This window comes from Cinclus cinclus, chromosome 7 (assembly GCF_963662255.1).
Source record: "Cinclus cinclus chromosome 7, bCinCin1.1, whole genome shotgun sequence".
In the NCBI taxonomy this organism is placed as follows: Eukaryota; Metazoa; Chordata; class Aves; order Passeriformes; family Cinclidae; genus Cinclus; species Cinclus cinclus.
The window spans coordinates 19,532,464-19,551,645 of record NC_085052.1 but is presented as its reverse complement, the minus strand read 5'-3'; the positions used below and the strand labels follow the sequence as shown (position 1 = coordinate 19,551,645).

At 39.1% G+C, this 19,182-nt stretch overlaps 1 protein-coding gene across 2 annotated transcripts in view; it reads left to right on the top strand.

The window, feature by feature from the left end:
• The window catches only part of GBF1 (golgi brefeldin A resistant guanine nucleotide exchange factor 1), a 102,380-nt gene that overhangs the window by 39,672 nt on the left and 43,526 nt on the right, over positions 1–19,182 (top strand). The gene's annotated exons all lie outside the window — the stretch shown is intronic.

The following is a 19,182-nucleotide window of genomic DNA, read 5'->3' as shown; positions in this document are numbered from 1 at the left end:
GTTTAAAATGAGTAATTTATTATGAGTAATGAGGTGTGTGCTTTTAAGTGAAAGAAAACAAATTGGCTGCTGTGCAAGCCTTTCAAATTCCTGAGTGTGCTTGGAGGTGTGGGTTACAGGAGAAGCAGATAGCGAGTGAAAACAACTCTATACCGGGCTCAGCTGCTCAAAGTATTTGTGGTGTTGTGTGTTTATTTATGAGCCTGTCTTTGCTGAGGATTCGCTGCCCTGTATCCTGGTAGAGAAGACTCACAGGCAGAATGAGGAAGCCCTCATTAATCTTCATGCTCTTGTTTAGAATTTCTTGTGCTGCCTGCTGCGGCTTCTGTTGGAGTGGGGACTGGCCTCTCGCAGTGAATTGAAATGGCTAAGATTAATATTAATCCCTTTAATACTGCAGCTCATGATATAGTCATTAGGTGACTTGGAACTAATCCTGCCCACCTAACTAGTGTGATTTATTAAATACACATGGAGGATTTAGTGTGAATACAGCTTGGTGGAATAGGCATCAAATAAATACCGCTGTGTATCTGTGTTAATGCTGGCAGATTGGGACACAATTGCAGGACAGGCTAGGAAGAAACAGGAGTGCAAGGGATACTTATCATATGGTTCAATGGAGTTTACCTTTTTTGGATTGGTAGTTACGGTTTTTCTGGCTGGACACAGCATATGCCAAGAGGTAACTGCAGCTGAAATGAGGCTTAAAAATTAGAATTAATATAATGGGGGAAGCACAAATGCATTTATGTGCTGCACTCAACAGAAGAAATTGCTCAGCTTCCTTGCTGTACTGTGAGGAGACAGCAGATTGTCTTCACTGTCTGTCTGACCCTCCCAATGCAGGGCAGCAGTTAACATTCCCTCTGCAAACATTCAAGGTATAGAATAGGAGGACAGTTAATTAGTACTAAGCTAATGAACATTAACCTGCTATTTCAAAATAACAGAGGCTTCTGTTGCAACAGTTTGGAAAAATAGCTGGTCTTTTTTCCTTATGAACATGATAGATGTCTCTGAGGAATTGTTTTTGATGGGCTATTTACTAGTTTTGATTAAGAAGGGATTTTTTTAAAGCAACTGAGCAGAAAACAGTGGTCTGGTTAAGTAGTATCTGTGTATATAGCTCTGGAGGGATGACTTCCTGACCTCAGCCCTAGTGACATACCCATTTTGGCATGGTAGGGAAGAGAGATCAAAGGTAGTTGATCCATTTCTAGACACTGGAGGTAGAAGATTGTGAGAGTCTAGGAAATTATTTAAGTTCAGTCCAAACAGTGACTATTAAAGCTGACAGGCTACGAGACACTGCACTGTGAGCAGCACCGGTTTCTTTGCTTATCATCTAAGATGTGTGAGCTGAATTAGCCATGTAAGAGCTGGCAAGGAAAGATTAAAATCTGCATGCAAAGATTTTAAACTCTTTATGCCTATCATTTACTCTTTGCATTTTAAATCTTTTTAGCTAAAACCACAGAATATGGAGTTTTTCTTGGGATTGCTTCTTTTGAGATACTTTCAAGCTCACTCATGGAGAAAGGATGAAAATACTGTCTCAGTATGACTGAACCAGTAGCTCTCAACAGTTTGGGGAGTAAACTGGGTTGTGGCTGGGTTATCCTTTACCAGAATGTGGTGCAGAGGGGCAGATTTTTTAAGCCAGAGCTGCAGGCTGGATAGGCAGAGACAAATGTGAAGGACAGAGCTTGCTGAGCTGTACCTGACACAAATTCAGAAATTATTTATAAGTGTATTTCATTTTTCACTTAAATTTTCAGAAAAATAAATGGGTTTCTATATTTGATGGCTACTTGAACTGAAGAGGAGGAATTATCTCTGTGGAAGAAGGACTTGCAGTTTGTCCTGCTGATTTTCTCAATATTAGTAAGAGCGAAAAGTTGCATTTCAAGTTGAAATGCTTACCTAGGCAGAGATTTGGAAGATCCTGTTTAAGATCACACTAGGGTTGAAGAGATGAGTTGTTCTGTGCAACTGGACAGATACAATTGACCAACTGTGAGCCAGCCTGTTCAAAGTACCAGTCTGATACATTACTCATGTTCACTGCAGTTTTTCCAAGATTTTTTTTTTGTTTCTTCCTCCTCCTGAGCCTTATTTTAAAAAAAAGAAGTCTGTAGTTGTCGTTTTGGCCCTGTTTGGAAGAAATCTGCGACGTAAGCCGATTCAGACCAGACTGAGATCTCTGTTGCTGGGTTGTTAGCCTTTAAAAGGGGTCATAGGACACCTCACAGTTTTTTTTCTTACGTTTTGTCACTGGGATCCGAGTATGTCGTGGTCTGATGCTTTAAATGTGATTTATTTTGTTTTGAACCATGTGATAGAAAGCCAGTAACGTTTAATTACAATGGTAGCAAATAATTTTTTAGTGAGATGAGTTTAAATGTCTGGCCTGTTTCAAAGAAGGGATAGGACTTTGCTTGCCTGTTCAGTTGTCTTTATCAGTCAATGTGGGAATACAGCTGTGACTTCTCATAAGGGATGCAAGGTCATGCACTAACTCTTCAGAGACCATATACAATTTCTGATGGAATAAATCTGGTTGTAGCTAAGGAAATTCAAAGTATGCTAAATATGAAGCTTGCTGAAATGTATGTTTTGATCTTTTACATGTGGGGGTTTTAGTTATAGTTTGTCATTAGTTCTGAAATAACATTGATGCAAAATGGTAAGATTGTCAAAATAATTGTTGTCCTGTTAATTCGTTATCAAATAAATTTGTTATTTTATTTAGATTTTGGATTTTACTGAGTAATAGTAACAGATTCCTAGCATTCATGTTTTTTCCTCTCTATGAGGTACCCTCATATCCCAAGCCCCCTCCTTAACCCTGCCACACTTCTTCAGTGGCTTTAAGAGAACAGAGCAAAGATTTGTTTTAAAGACAGTGAAATTCCAGGCTGTCAGAGGATGTGTGGATCCTCCTATAAATCCCATGTCTTCTGGGTTCCCGAGCTGATTGTTACTCCAAAAACATACTAGAAAGCTAAGAAACTGCTAGGATTTACTAGAAACTCAATTTTGAATGTAGAGCAGAACAAAATGCAGCTATTGCTTATAAAAAGCCTAATAATGAGTAGGCAGGGAGGTTTTTGTGTTAGCTTACCTGGTGGCTGTTCATACACTAGTCAGATAATATCTGAGTTATTTGCCTAATCCAGAAATTTTTAATTCGGATAGGCCACAGTTGTTATTTCTGTTTGTGAAAAGTACTTTGCTTTATCCTCATGGCTTACTATCCAAATAGTTCACATTTGTATATGCTGATACTTGTTCAGTGGCTGTGAGAGCTGTTTAGGATACAGTGAGGAAAATGAATTGGGGGTTTTTTGTGTGTGAAAAGGCACACTGACTGTAAGGGGTAACAGTGACTGTTGGTAATGGCTTAGTGACTGTTAGTACACTTACAGCAGCTGTAATTCAGCTGAATCCTGTTAGAATGCAATCATACATTAATGTGTCTAGTAACAAGTAAAATGTAAAGGATTTGGTATTTTGTAAATGCTCCCCACCAATGACTTTCTAAAGCAAATAGATGCCTCTAAATCCAGTTAATAAATGATGTGTAGTGTTTTGAATAAAAGTGTTTAGAATGAAAAAGAAATCTAAAAATGCAATTTTTTGTTTTGTTTTAATAGTCTGAAGAATTTAGCTTCTTTATGAGCGAGGCAGCTGCTTGAACTTTCATGGAGAACCAGAAAATATAATGGACTGCTTCCCACAAGGTCTCAGAAGATAATAGTTACTGAAGGAGGAAATGGTTAATGTGGTTTAGATAATTAAGACAAGTTCCATCTTCTCCTTTCTAAGAGTTCTGCTTAGTGCCTGAAATTCCTGAAATTAAATAGCACCATAGCCCAGATCGAACATACATCAGGAGCTTTCCCTGATGGCACAGTTAGCAATAAATATTGATGTCTTAACTGTAGTTTCTAGTATCTTCTGAAGTCTTTCTTGCTAAGCAGCCACAGTCATCATCATTCACGCATGTAAGTGGAAGAATGAAGACTGTGAAATTTGAAAATTAGCTGTAAGTATATATTGCTCTAATGATGGTTGGGACAGAAAGTACAAGTCACTGTCAATATAATTAAAATAATATTAAAAAGAATATAAAAGTGAACACCAGATTTCCATCCACCCTAAGAAAACAACCTCGCAAAGTATTTTACTTTCATGAGATATGACTTAGGGACCAATCATGGCTGTTTTACTTGGAGTCTTGGTTAATTTCTTTGGAAGAGGACACTGGGGAAGGGTGGGTTTAGGGTTTTTTTTGTTGTTGTGTTGTGGGGTTTTGTTTGTTTCGGTTTTGTTTCTGTTTTTAGTTTGTTTCAAAATTGGTTTGTCCATTAATGATGACAACTTGGAGTGTGACAGTAGGTACTTAAGGTCAGATGGGACATTTGTTACATAGTCATGGTGAGAGCAAGTGATTTAATGCCTTGCTTTGAGGGTCTTGTAACCTTTTAAGTTAGTTTATGCAGTGAAATGGATAGTGAGTGATTTACTGTAATCTACTAACCCTGCATTTGCTAGTTCCTGTCAAGGAGGGACAGCTACAAAACAGTCCTTATATATTTGAACAGAACTTTGTAGGCATTTAGGAAATAAAGGCAATAAATCAGGTAAAGACTAGTATAGTTCATCAAGGCCTTCCCTGTCTGCTGCCTTCTTAAATATGAATACATTATAATCCCCTTTTTAAAAGGGCAGAGCAGAAGTTTTCTGTCCCTACCTGGCACAGTTTTGGACATCTTGGAATAATCATGTCTCCTCCTCTCTCTAAGTATTTTGTCTGCCAGCTTTCTGCTTCTCCCTGTGTAGTTTGGTGAAAAAAATGCTCTGAGGAGAAGGAAGTGTTTTCCTATATTTAATCTATTGCAATTTACTAATGATCTAGGGACAATAAGTATAAGTGCTAGCCCCTCTGTGCCTTTTTTGTATTGATAACCCCTCTTGAGATGTGTGAAGTCAGTGAAGATACTTTCTTCTCCCCCCCCCCCCCCCCTTTTTTTTTTAAAAGGCTTTCCTGCCATTCTGTAATGGAACACTCTTTGGTGAGTGGGACCTAATAGTGGTGGTCTTCTACCTAAAGGAAGATCACAAAAAAGGTAGAACCATTTAAATGGGCCAGGATATCCACAGTCATTAATACGGGTTAATTCCAGTTGTACTTGGGGGGTAAAAATGTGAGAGTTAAATACTGGGTTGTGGGAAGTGACAGTGGAATCTCCATCCATGGAGATTTTTAAAGTTTGACTGAACAAGGCCTTGAAGCAGCCTGCTAGAACTCCAGAGCAGTCTTTGAATGCTGGTTGAAGTAGCTGACCTCTGGAGAACTCTTTTTGTGGTTCTGTGCTGGTTATCTTAGACAAAGTGGAGATTAAGAATTACTGATTGGACAAGTGCTCCCTGTTCGCTTGGTACAGTTGCTCATTTTATGTACTTGGAAGGCACAGATGTCTTAAGTGTCAACTCAGGTGATTTCCATGCTGAAAGATCTGGTCTTAAACAGCAGAATTATTTCTGCCAGATAATAGGCTTGGCTTTCCAGTATGTTCCAAAAAATGTGGGCGCAGGGAAGGGAAGGACTATTTCCTTCCATTTCCTCCAGCACCTCTTCTCTGCTTGAAATGTGAAGTGAGTCTTAAGGATTCTGCTGGTCCCTCGAGCATGTCATTATCCATTTGAAGGAACCTAGCAGGTGAAGCTAATATATAAGGAGCATTTCATTTTCTCCTGCTCTCTCAAATGCACACAGTTGTGGATGTTTGTACTCAACAGAACCAGTGTGAAATTTAGTCACAGCCACAGCATGTGTTCTAATTTTCCGGGGAAACTTTCTCCCAGCTGTGGGTTAACCCTTTCTCCACTCTCCTTTCTGCCTCTTCAGCTTTTGGGAAATTTCAGTGAGCAGTTTGTGTGACCAAGGTAGCCTTGAGAGCTGGAAGAAGAATTAGTTCTCATTGGGTCATACTGGGAAAGGGAATAAGATTAAGTAAAAATGGATGTTGATGGGATGTGCGTAGGAGATTTCATTTTGGGATTTTTTGTTTCTTTAAAACAATTGAAACAACTGTATTTTTGCACCCTTCTGTTTTGTCCTATGTTACGATAAAACTAAACTTACACTGCTGCCATCAGTCTGAAGGTGTAGCTTACCTAATGTGAGTGCTGCCATACTGTTGTAAAGGTTCTGACCCTAGTAAAACTGTATTCATTTTAGCAGTTTTGCTATTCTGACTTACAGGCTTAAATTTGATTTTAAAGGGAGGTGGTACAGGTGCTGTATTGACCAGGATTGAAGGGGGTGCCTTTTTTTTTCTTTCTTTCTTTCTTTCTTTCTGTCCTTTTTTTTTTTTTCTTTTTCAAAGCAGACATGCTAGGAGTGAGAGCATTTCCTCTTTGTGAAAGGAATTTGCTTGCAGATATATTGCTACAGTTTTGCTACCACTTCTTGAAGCCTATTATAGTGAGGAGTAAATGTGTTTGATACAATTTCTCTGCACTAGAAAAGCATATTTGGAATTATATTCTGTGTTGTGAGTGTGTCCTTCTGTAAAAGAAGGGAAACTTTCAGTCAGCAGGAATATATATTTCCAGATTTTAAATCCTAATTGTTACTGTTGAAAACAACAATAGTCTGTAATGTCTAGTAATAAAGTGATTCCAAATCATACATCAGTGCTGAGTCATATTTTACACCATTCTTTGAAAGAGCTTTGTCAAGAGTGTGGAAAGTAGTGCCCACAGTAGCCATCAGGAGGCAGATGGAGGGGAGTAAGGTACTGGGTTGTAGAGGACACGTACTTAAAGCTGCTCTTTCTCTTTGGCAGTACTGAGTTATGTTGTGGCTTCCTTTGCCCACTGCTGCTCTTTTCACTCATTTCTGTATTTGGATTCTTTTTTTACCAAGATTCAGTCATTCACAGAACAGCAAAATGACATCGCCACACTGCCTGCTGCCAGATCACAGCAGTTTGAGTTGGAAACTTAAAAGCTGAAGCAGGTGCTGGAAGCTATTCTCCCTTTGGTGTGGTTCATTGAGTGCCAGCTTTCAGCTGAGGCATGGGGAAGGGAGGAGAATTGATTTTGTGACTAAAATCTCAGACAGATTAATAATTGCATTTCTTCAAATAGTAGTGTGAAAGCACCATAAATTAAATCTGACTTTAGGGGTGCTTCACATGGTTGCAAGTTGACTTGTTTTAGATCTGAAGTTATGACTTCGGGCCAAGGTGCTGTTTGTTTATTGACATTAATATCTGCAGCAGATGTAATACTTTTTTAAGAGACCACAGGAACAACATGCTCTATTTCTGCTAGTTTTCTTAAAGTTTCCAAATCTGGTGAACTACAGAGGGTTTGGTTTGGGGGGGGTTTGTTTGTGTTTTGGTTTGGTTTGCTTTTTCTGGTTCAGTTACAGCCTGAGTTTGCAGCTTCTGTTTAGAAAATTGATTTAGAAAATCATGAATGTTTTTTCGTTATAGTTCTGGAGTGAGCTTTTGCTTGGTATTTATTTATTAAGCAGCAGAAGATCTGGGGGGGAGCTGTCTTCACTCAGTGGATATTAGAGAGCCTACATGTACACAGTTACAGAGGGGGCTTTTTGTTCCTGGTAAGCATGAGTCAGAATTTAAATAATTTAAGTAGGAAGAGACCTCTGGAGTTCATCTGCTCTGATACCCCGTTGAATGCAAGACCAACTTGTGAGATAGTGTGCAGGTTTAAAGCCTGCTGAATTCTGACTGTTTCCAGGCATAGGGCTTCTACACCTTCTCTGAGCAAACTGTTGTGGTGTTTGACTACCCTGCTTTGGAAAATATCTTTCCAACCCCTAATTGGTGTTCCTGATGCAGCTTATGTCACTGCATCTCATACTATTCCACACTCTTGCATTACTTTATTCCTGTTTGAAGAGATGTTTTTCCTAAAAGTGTAAGGTTGTCTTTCCATTCTCATGGGCTTTGGCATGTTTAGACTAGTTTAAGAGACTTTTTCATATGCTGCTTGGGAGAAAAGTGACAAGGAATGTTCTGCTGCTGGCATTTTAAAGAACTGGTGTTGATTCACATATGGCCCTGCAAGTCTGGGTTTTTTTGACTTGTGTGTGTAAAATCAGTAACAGTTGTGGTGTAACAGTGTAACACTAAGTCATTATTATCAGTTGAGTTTGGATGTTTGATTCCAAAACTTGACCTAGAAATTGAAGCAGCTTTTGAGTACAAGGCATTTACTTCTCTGGTTATTTATTGCTCAGCATTGGCAGGTAGAAGTGCAGGATGAGAAAGCCCCACAGCTGATTTGTCTGAGGAATGATTTTGGTAATGCTGAGTGGGCATAAGAGATTAGAGTATTTTGAAAGGTTTATCTTCAGACAGAGCTTACTTAGTAGTCTTAGGTTTTTGGAAATGTAATTGAGATATTATGCAATCAAGTAATTTTTGTAGAAGCGGAAAAGTGTTGTGTCTCAGTGGTCTGGAACAGAACTTACGGGTAGGTGTTTTCAGGGCAAATATTACCTTGTGCATAATTTTCACATGTTATTGGAGAGCCATGAAAAAGTTAACCATCATCTGGATGTTTTCGCCCATCCTTAATAGGAATAACTTTTGCCTCTGCTCATCACTGATCCTTCTCCTGCTGCTTTTTTTTTTTTTTTTTGTTAAAAACATTCTTTTTAATTCAGTGTGATAAAGCATCCGTTATTTGTAAGTTGATTGAGCATAAAATATTTCATTATAAAATGGTCATCCATCACTGGAAGCTGAGGGCTGCAAAAAACATTAACTGTGCACTTTTGGCTGGAATGCAGCTTCTCCAGAATAATGCAGCTTCTGTGTAAAGTATGCAGCATAAAAAAAATCAACTGTTCAGGAAAACAGGTGCTTGCCTTGCTTCCCCAGGGCTTTGGGATTTCATCCCAAGTTTTTGGAAGGGCTTTCGAAGTCCTTCTGTTACCTAGAGTCACTTTTTTGTTTTAAGCAGTGGTCTCAAAGATAAAAATGCTGGTGTGTGTCGTGGTTTCATTCTAACAAGGCTGTGAGAATTTACTAGCAGTTTCACTGCTGCTCTTCAGAAAAGGATGTGTATATTTTCTTCCCCTCATTCCTCAGCTCTTCTGGAAATTAGGTAACGTTTTTTAAAATCAAGTTCCTTAACACTTCATGCCCTGAAAGTGAGTGGCCAAGCACTGCCAAGTTTTTTCTTCAGTTTGTCCCTGTAAATCTCCTTGATATTTCAAAAGCTTGGCTGCTGTTCTTCTGTGTGATAAATTGTAAAGATGGTTTTGATTTCAACTTGTGTTACACAGTGCATGTCATATTTCCCTAACTTAAGTATTAACTTGAAAAATAGCTATTTTAACTAAGAGTCTTAGTTAACTTTTGATTTTTGGGAGGATAGGGCAGGAAGCTTGTATTGGATTACTGTTGCTGCATTTTTTGATAATGTTTCTAGGTAATCTTATGGCACAGCACTTAAGGCCAAATATGTTCCCTTTTCATATGAGGAATTGAAGCAGAGATGGTGACTTGCCCAAGAGCATGAAGGGGAGATGAGTGGCAGAGGCTGAGTAGACTGGTTTGCCTGTCTGGATTCAAGGGCCTTGCTACCACTTGATGCTCAGTGTATTTGTATGTGTGCTTACATCCTGTCACAGCAAATTCTCTAGGTCTAGGCTTGAAAACGAAAAGGAAATTCTTCTGTCTTTGGCTTTTTACCAAGGTTTGGGAATAAGTGCTGTTGAGGTATAGTGGTTCCATCCCAGAGGTCATTGCAGCAGAAATGCTGAGGGTGAGAGGTTAAAGCAGAGCTGTGTCCACTGACCTGTTCAGTGTGTGTTGTGTATTCCAGTTGGAGAGCTGGGCTGTGTTGTGCCCTAGGGGAAGAAGAGAGGGATTGAAGGAGCTTACCTAAGTGTGTGAGCTGGGGGCTGGCTTGAGCAAACATGGGCAGCATGTAGTCAGTGATGGCCGTTATCAGAATCACTCAGCTGAACTTCTGAGCCACTCAGAAGATGTTTCTTCTGTCATGGGCATGTACTAGATCAAAACCATTAGTTGTAGACTAAAATTGATCTGACTTTCTTAGAGATTGTGACCAGCATTCCATTTCTGTGCATGGATTTTAGGCCATTTTGATTCTTCGCAGACATTTTATTGTTTTACAGCTGATACGTGATTGCAGAGCATGGAAAAAAGTGTACTTAATGGAGTTGGGGGTTGATATAATGTTGTTTCCATGATGCCTGTCCTAAGATACATCCTACTTGGTGATCACTGAAATTGAATAGCATTCACAGATCTCTTCAGATGCAAAATCTAACAAAAAAATACGTCAAAAGTGTTAAAACTCAGAATTCTGTTTCTTTTCATGTATCATCAGGATCTTGTATTAGTGGTTTGCTCTAGCACATTGCAGTATGCAGAAATTAATTTCTTTCCCCAGTCCATTTGCAAGAACATAATGTTCACTTGTTGTCACTATTGTAGGAATCGAGCTGCCTTTTAATGCAGGTAGCATCAAAATTTTGGCACGTGTGTGTGTGCACAGTTTACTGATTGCTTCAGTTATTGCTGTGGGAGGAAAAAAAAAAAGCTTAATGTTTTTACTGTTTGAATATCTTAAGGTAATGATTGTATTGGCTGCAAACAGGCTGGGCTCTTCATCCTTTTGCTTCTGTTCCACTCCTCTAGGCTTGAAACTAATATCTCCATGATGTTTTGCATTCTGCCTCCTCAAGTCTCCCGTTTTGTTCTGTGGTAACCTGGTGTGTGGGTTCTTGAGCTCTGGGCCATCATATTTTGCCATTAGCACCTGGGATTTTTACTTTCTGATAAAATATGGTGAAGCACAATGTCTCCTAAATTAGTTCAGGTTGAATAGAAGAATTTGTGTATATCATTATAACAAGGTACATTAAACTTTTGAGAGATTTTTGTCATTAAAAGATTTGTTTCCTCTTGGGTCATCAGGTTTTGCTTAATTTTCATTCTTTGGAATTTGTCTGTATCACTGATGCATTTTTGATTCTCTGGCAACACAAAACAAATGTCTTGGCTTGTTTGGGATTTGTTGTTCATCAATTTCCTTTTAATTTTTCCCCTTGGCACTCGTGGGCTTCCCTTGAGGAAGGGGTAAACAGAATGGAGTAACATCTAGACAGCTAATTGATGATAAAACTGTAATCTTTTTCTCCAGCCTCTTAGAAATAGCAAAGCTTTCCTTTTCACAACATGGTGAATTTGCAATGAGAGCTCTATTCATAACATGGTAGGCACACAAAGCTGTGGAGAATTACTGTGCTTTAAAATACCAGGGAAGGAGTTTTAATTTCTCCTGGGCTTTTAAATTGCCTACTTAGCTTGGGCCTGGTACTGTGCAGGATGTGTAAAATATCATAGTGAAGCAAGTCCAGTGGCTGAATAGGGTTCTGTAGAGTGTCACAATCTAATTGCTCTTTCTTCAACATGTGCCAATTTCTTTTAGAGAGGAAAAAGAGTGCTTAAACTTGACATACATCAAACTTGTGCTGTCAGTAAGATGAGCAGCTAAGTCCATCCTCTGGACTTGGCAGTGTGCAATTCCCCACAGGTTTCATTTAGCCTAGTCTGTCTTGTTAGACTGGCCACGCTCTGTTCCTCGTATTAGGAGGGAACCTTGGGAAACCTGGCTCTAATTCACAACTGCAGCAAGATCAATAACTATCAGCATTTGGTCAAGGGCAGATGAATTTGTCATGGGATGGCTGTTTTTTGATTTGGTTTATTTTGGTTTAGTAATTTTATTTAGAGTTGAGTGTCATTGGCTTGGAGGAGTGCCTGTGGGTTCTGAACTTCAGACCTGGTGCAGGTTCATCACAAAAACTGGCTAATGTCCTGTGCAAGGTGATTTTCTGCAAGAATCTTTTGGAACAGTTTCATGTGCTTCTAAAGAGATGAAAGGTGAAGCTTGCCTTCATTTCATTCGCCTGTTTTTAATAGGATGGTTTTGTTTTGTTGGAGTTTGTAAGAGTGGATGTTAAGCTTCAGTTACCTGTGAAACTTGTAAGCAGTTTAACTTACTGAGCTTCAGGCTAAGTAACTTCCACCCATGGGAGAAAAATGCTTCAAGAATGGGTAAAATCTCAAATCAGTGTTTGTAGTCATTGGGGAGATCAGTTTTCTGGAGTAGAATTAAGTGCCATTACAATTGGCATTAACAGTTTAAAGCTTGTGCCTGTTTGTAAAAGCCACAAAACTAGTGATATATTCCAAAACCTATCAGAGGCTTAGATCAGCTGTATTACCCCATCTCCTTTCCATCAGAGCAATCAGCCTTCCTGTAAGGGAGATTTAAAAAAATATTTAAGCAGTTCTGAATTTGCTTATTTCTATCATATGTAAATAATCTTACTGTGAAATGTGCTAGCAAAATCAAAGGGTGCTCTAATGCTTATCCTGTGCTGTGATGTAGGAGGAAGGTTTTCATGAAAACAAGGTTAGATTAGCATTGAATTTACCCTTATTACTTCACACTGGCAAAAGATAAGTGCCTGAGATACCAGTTTGGAGATGGGAGGCTTTACTGTATAGTTACTTGATTTTTTTTTTTTTTTTTTTTTTTTTTGCCTTTCATCAGAATTAGTCATGTCCTTTCAGAGGTGTTCAGGTCACAGGATGGAAGGAAATAGTCTAAGATTTGTAGCAAGGTCTCCTCCTGATGACCTTCAACCTTACTGTGCTAAATTACCCCTCAACTTGCTTTAAGAGTTGTTCTTATTTTGAAGCAGTCTCTTGATTACAACCTCTGACCAGTACATGTCTATCATAGCTCAGAAAAAGTTTGTCAAGATGCGGTTATACCCATCTCTGCGATCTCCTCAGTGCTAAGAAATAAAAGCAGAGTTAAACTACTTCAACTTTGGAAATAACCTCATATCCAGACACTCAGCAGTCTTCCTGACTGGCATTAGAAATCTAAGGTGGAGCAAGTAGTCATGTCTGTACTTTTAAGTCCATCCAAATAGAAACCATGGAAGTTTTCCTCCTGTGTAGCTCCATACTTCTGTTCATGGCATTTTCTTTCCTTGTGATTGAAGTGAGTATCTTCTTCTTCTGCTTCTTCTTCTTGTAATACCACTTCAGAACAGAATACTGCAGCTGGGTGAAAAGCACTTAAAGAAAGAGAGGAGACACAGCTGGAATTTACAGCACAGTTTTGGCTGAAGATACTCTAGCAAGTACCTGCTTATGAAGAAATCCCCAGTTAATGGGCAGTCAGAACAGCTGAATTTGAATCACAGGATCAGATGAAACTCCTTATAACTAATGGCTCACACTGGTGGCGTTGTCAGTGCTTCTGCTTCACTGGTAGATACAAGTAATTCTGTAGAAGACAGGATTTTAGTTGAGTTTATGCTGCCCTAACCAAAGGATGTGAAGAATCAAATGCTCAGTATACATTCTGTCATACTTCCCCAAAATAAAAATCTCAGTTCTGAGGGGTGCTTGAGATCTTGGCACTGTGGAACAATCATTTGTTAAAGTCATGTTTAATGAAAGGGAGATAAACACACGAAGCTGGAGTGTGACAAATGAAAGCATTTGTGCCATTGTAATGAAATTAGGCAAACAGAACAGGCTTGACATCTCTGGGTTCCCCTTGTCAAACTGGATTTGTAATTCCAGCTTTGCATTCATGTGTGGCTGTGAATGGCACTATTTCCCTCTTGATTTGGTGGGTTGGGACCCCTGAATGACCACTTTAATTCACAGGGCATTAGCTTTGAAGAGTATATTTTACAGACATCCTTAGAAAAGGATTGCAGTTAATTCACACTTCTCCTTCATCAGCTTGAATATCCTTGATTTTCACTCTGTGTTTGTTTATTGTATGCAAAGCTTTTGATACTATTTATTATAATGAAGTATTGATTTCAGAGACACACAAAGCTTGCTTCCACACATCCCCATGGTATGTATACTGTGTTGTGTAATCCCCGCAGTATTTATGTGTTCTGGAAATGAGGGTGTAAGCTTCTGGCTCCTCAGCTTCTCCCTAGCTGGTAGAATCCTATTTTGTTTATCTATTAAGAGTTTAGATTAGGATAAGACAGTGATATTTTGGGGTACCCGGCGAGATTATCCAATGGCTTTTGATGAAGTTTAGTGGACATTGTCATTATTTTCAGAGGGAGAACTAGAGCTTTCTCTCATAATGCTAGCTGCTAAGTCAGACTGTATAGGTGGCAATCTGTTCTCCTTTCAGATCAGAAAATATCTACAAATGTGCTACCAACTGCACTGTGTTGCAAGGGCTGGTCTAGAACTTGCAAGAACAACAAGATGAAAACAACTAATACCCCCTTGTAGGGGAGAGATGGCAGAGGATTCTTTTCACTTGAAACACTGTCTGTACCAGGGCTGAGTAGAACAGGAGCAGAACATATGCTCAGTAACAAATGAGTGTGGATCATCTATAGCATAGCTTTTACACTTATTATCCAACATTAATTGGCCATTATTGATCTGGGGTTAAATGTCAGAGTCTGACTAAATTTACCACTGGAAGTCAGGGTATGTCTTTTAGTTCGTGTGCAGAGTGGCATGTGTTCCAGTCAGCCTGGAGAACTTGTTTTTGGAGTGGTGAAAAACATGCTCCTCTGTTTATCAGCTGCAGAGGTGTAGTTGCAGTTTTGCCAGGGCACCTAGAACCAGTATGCATATACTGTTTTGTGTCTGTTACCTAGGGATTCTATGTAAAGCAAATTCAAGCTCTGCAGATTTTTAGAGAAACAAGTTACTATAATTCTGTTTGCTAGATTTGTTAGCTAATAAATTAAACATCTGATAATCACAGGAGTAATTCAAAGGAATTTCTCATTTCCCCGCAATCCTGCATTTTGACCTGGCTGAGATTAAGCCAGTACTTATTGCAGCAGTTAAAATGTTCATGAAAATCCAGAAAGTGTGACTACTCCATGCTTTTAGATGGTTTTAAAAGGCAAGTACAATTTTTGTCCTTTTTCCTTGTAACTTATTCAGTCTGATTTGCTGATTCAGACTTCAGGAGCTTCTCATCCCTTTGAGTGGAAAGACAAAATGTTTTTGGTGTTTGTTGGTTGAACTGAGAATAAAGAGCATGTCACGTAGGGCAGAATGGCAGTGTTTTGAGGATGACCCAGGAAGCACTTGCTGATACCTCAGTTTTCTGTCCCATAAACTGATTGAGCCCCAAGGCAGAAATCCCAAAAAGCTGGATTTCTGCTCTGCTACAGTGTTATCTGTCTTTTTCTCACCTTAGGAAAAGAGAATGCCTGTTAGTTGCGCAGTTCAGTTTGTAAGCGGGGAGCGTAGCAGCGCGTGCTTCAAGCATTGCTGTTGTGTGAGCTGTGACTGGAGAGGGAGGTGCGTGGGATACAACCGAGACAGCCTTTCTGAAGGCTGGGCCTCAAAGGCCAACAGCTGCTGCATAAGAGGAGTCCAGGTCATGTGGTTTGGGTTGCAGTTGCCTGTCCTCGGGACAAATGATGTTGAAATAACTTGTCATAAACAATTTTTTCTTGTTCATTTACTCTGATTCGGAACGCATAGCCAATCCTGATAAGAGTCATTCAGGAGTGAAGAGTTGAACTGCCAGAGAAAGCAGCTTATGTGAGCGTTTTAGATCAGGAATGTGCCAACAGTGTGCTAACAATAAGAAAACTCGGCCAAGGGGGACCTGCTCCTGCACTTCAGGAGAAAAGGGACGCCAGAGGTCTGATGCAGTTTGTTTGCTGAAGTGCCAGAATGGCTGGATGGGATTGCTGAAATGGGAGTTTGGTGCTTAAACGTGAATTAGTTGATTAAATATCATTATAGACATGTGTGTCTAAGTGCAAATAATCCATAGGAAGAATGAAGGAAAGCACTGTGGTCTCAGAGGAATTTGTCCTCATTAAAATTGGCCATCCTGAAGAGTTGTCTTTTTGACACATTACTGAAGATACTCTTTCCCTTCTCCATTTCCATGCACTGCTTCAGGCTGGCTAGACATTTCTGAGTGTTGTGATGATGCTGGTCTCTGCTCGCTTCTCTGAAATTTTGTTGAAAGGACCTTTGTGAAAAGAATGGGAAGTGCTTTCCAGATGGTCCCCAAAGCAGACCGGGCTCTTCATTTAAGCCTAAATCATGTTATAGTATAATTTTTCCCTGACTTTCAGTAGATTTCAAAGGAAGGCTGCTTGAAGAAATCCCTTGTGAAATTTTCTTGTTTTTGTGGATAGTTATTTAGTTTTTTTTCTCTTGTAATACCCTTGGCTGAAGTCATGCTTGCAGGTTTGGTTGGTGTTCAGGTGGTTTTTTTGTTTAGGGTTTTTTTCCCCCAGAGCTGAAACTGATTACTTAGGCAGAGAACCACCCTGTATTTTCTCGTTAAAACACTGAGAAATTCCTCTTGCTAGAAAATATACTTGGAGAAATATCTGTGTAGGCAGTTCTCAAGTCTCTAACTGGTTATAATTACCTCATCTGTAATGCCTGAACCTGAATCTGGCAGAACAAGAACCAGAGTTGAAAATTCAGAACTGCTTTTTTCCTTGGATTGTTGTTACAAACCTCAAATATGTACTTCCATACATTTAGTATGTATGTACCTTATAAAGTCTTTGTTTTGTCACAGGGAATTATTAAAGTAATAAATGATTTTGGTACATTTTCTGAGGTTCCTAGATATTTCCAGGAGAGCACAGGATTGTTTTTCCATTTAGGTGGTGGCTATACTTCTGTAATGTCTTTTCCATGAAGTTTGTTGGGCAGAACAATTCACCTAAAGACTAGGGTCCCACCTTACCAAAGTATTGTGAAAAGAATGCTATTCATTTCCTACTGTACTGTGCTCTAGATCAAACCTGAGCTGTAGTAGAAAAGCTGTCATGGAGTGCACCTTGCAGTTGTAGCTATTGATCCGAAAGGGCTGGCAGGTTTGTTCTGGACACTGCCACCTTTGGTCTAAGAAAGCTTGTTGAGGAAAGAGCTTCTGAACGAACTTCAATGACCTCAACAGGATTGAGTTAAAAGGATATATGTTTGATTTATTGGCTTGCTTGCAAAATGGTCACTGTGTTAAAAACCCAGTAGCTTTAGTAGGTAGATGGATTTAAAAATCCAGGTAGCTTTAGTGACATTTTCAGATACTGAACCTTCTTTAGCCCATGAAAGTAATCTGTTTCAAGACAGCTTACAGCAAGAGCAAGTACAATATGGGTGTTTTTCTGTGCTCCCAAACTTCCCATTGAAGCAAAGGACCAGTACCAAGAATACCAGCTGTCTTGAAAAGGGAGTTGGTGACGTTTCTAAGTCCTCAATGCTTGCAAATGCTTCTGGTAGGAAGAGCTCATGGTAGTGATTAACTGAATACTCCTCAGGTGTGAGCAATGAGATTGGTGTTTCACTGACATTTAGATCTTTCAGACAGTAGTCCTTTAGTGGGTAAGTCCTGCAAGAAAAATGCTTTTTGTCTGGCATGTTTTTGATTTATTTTTTTTAATACCACAGTACCAACTACCCAGTCTGAACAGTTTTACAGCATAAACCGTCAGTTTCAGAGAGCTGTTGTAAAGTGCTTTGTTGCTGTAAAGTCTGGAATCTCTGAATATTAGGGAAACTGGCCAAAGTTGCTGTGTAACAACAATATGTGCTTAACTTAGATCGTAATTATGAGAAGCTGTTTTGTGATCTTCATGCAAGTTGCAAATTTCAGTTAGACTGCATGGGAATCTGATCTGTAATGACATTAAGATTTACAAATCTAATTGAAATTATAAACCTGATATTCCCCCTATTCCTGTAAAGAAAATATCTATTTGTTATCCCAAAAGATGTATTAATGGAGAGTGTGATGCCCTATGCATCCTCTGCTACCAAATGAGTCTTCATCGTCTCATTCTACCATGCAGTGATGTACATCTGCTGAAGTCCCATTTTTCTTACTAATCAAGTGCATCTTTTTTGTCTTGGGAACTCACTGGTTTGAATGAGGCTGGAGGAATCGACAGGATTATAGTCTGGTCTTTAGAAAGGATCAATTTTGGGAAAAAAGAATTTGAGTTTTGATCCCTAGTAATCTTACTGTATTTAATGCTGTCCAAATGCCTGTAACCAGTCAAGTGTTCTATAAAGCACACATAAATGTAAATTAATGTAAGTATGTCTTATGATCATCTGGATTTCCATGTGCTGTTGAAAGGTGACACAATTGTAATGTTACACCAGCGTATTATCTGACAAACCGGGGGAGTCGTTCTTAAGCCAAAAATGTTCAAGCATCATATTCCTTTTAACCTCTCACAAGTTAGTGGTGTTGCCTTATTTGAGCTGGTGGCTGAAATGTAAGAGGTGGCATAATGATTCCCAAAGTCCATTTTTAATTGCAGTTTTGCTTTAGTTAGGATCACTTTGGTGTTCTTCCCTGTGCTCTTAACTTCTAAAACATAAGCCCCTGTATAGTTTTTCCTTCTTTGCTTCCTTGCCATAATTTGATACAGTTGACAAGTTAGCATACTTTTTGACAAACGTTTTTGCTTTCATACTTAAGGCTTCTTAATAGATGCTGTGATAAAATGGAATTTCACTTATATCTCAGAATAAAGAGATTTGAGTTTTCTCCCACAGCACAGTAATTGAATTATGTTGGTAGATGGAAAAGCAGCAGCTTGTCTAAAGATTCAGGAATTGCAGTCTTTTTTTTCTCCCTGCCTCAAAGAAGCTCATAAAACATAAGTTCAATATTTGTTTATTTGATTAAAGGTATAAATACCAGTAATCCTGTGACACTATTAACTGTTAGACTTGTTAACTTTTATTAGGAATAAAAAGTAGGTTTCAGCAGGTTGAGCCAAGGGTTGTACTTAAATTTTTCTGGTCTCAAAATTATTCAAGTTACTTTTAATGCATTCTTCTGTATCTGTGTACTGGCTGTGTTGTGGTTGCTTTCACCTGCTTTTTAATGCTTGTTCTCCTAAATCCCCCTCAGGGCTCCTCTTATCTCAGTTCCTCCTGTTTTATTTGGTTTGGTTTGGTTTTTGTTTTGGTTTGGGCTTTTTGTTTGTTTTTCTTGGTCAATTTCCCTAGTTCTGGTTATTCTCTTCTGTATTTCTTTTCCATTCCCAAAGCATCCCTTGATCATCTTGGAAAGTTC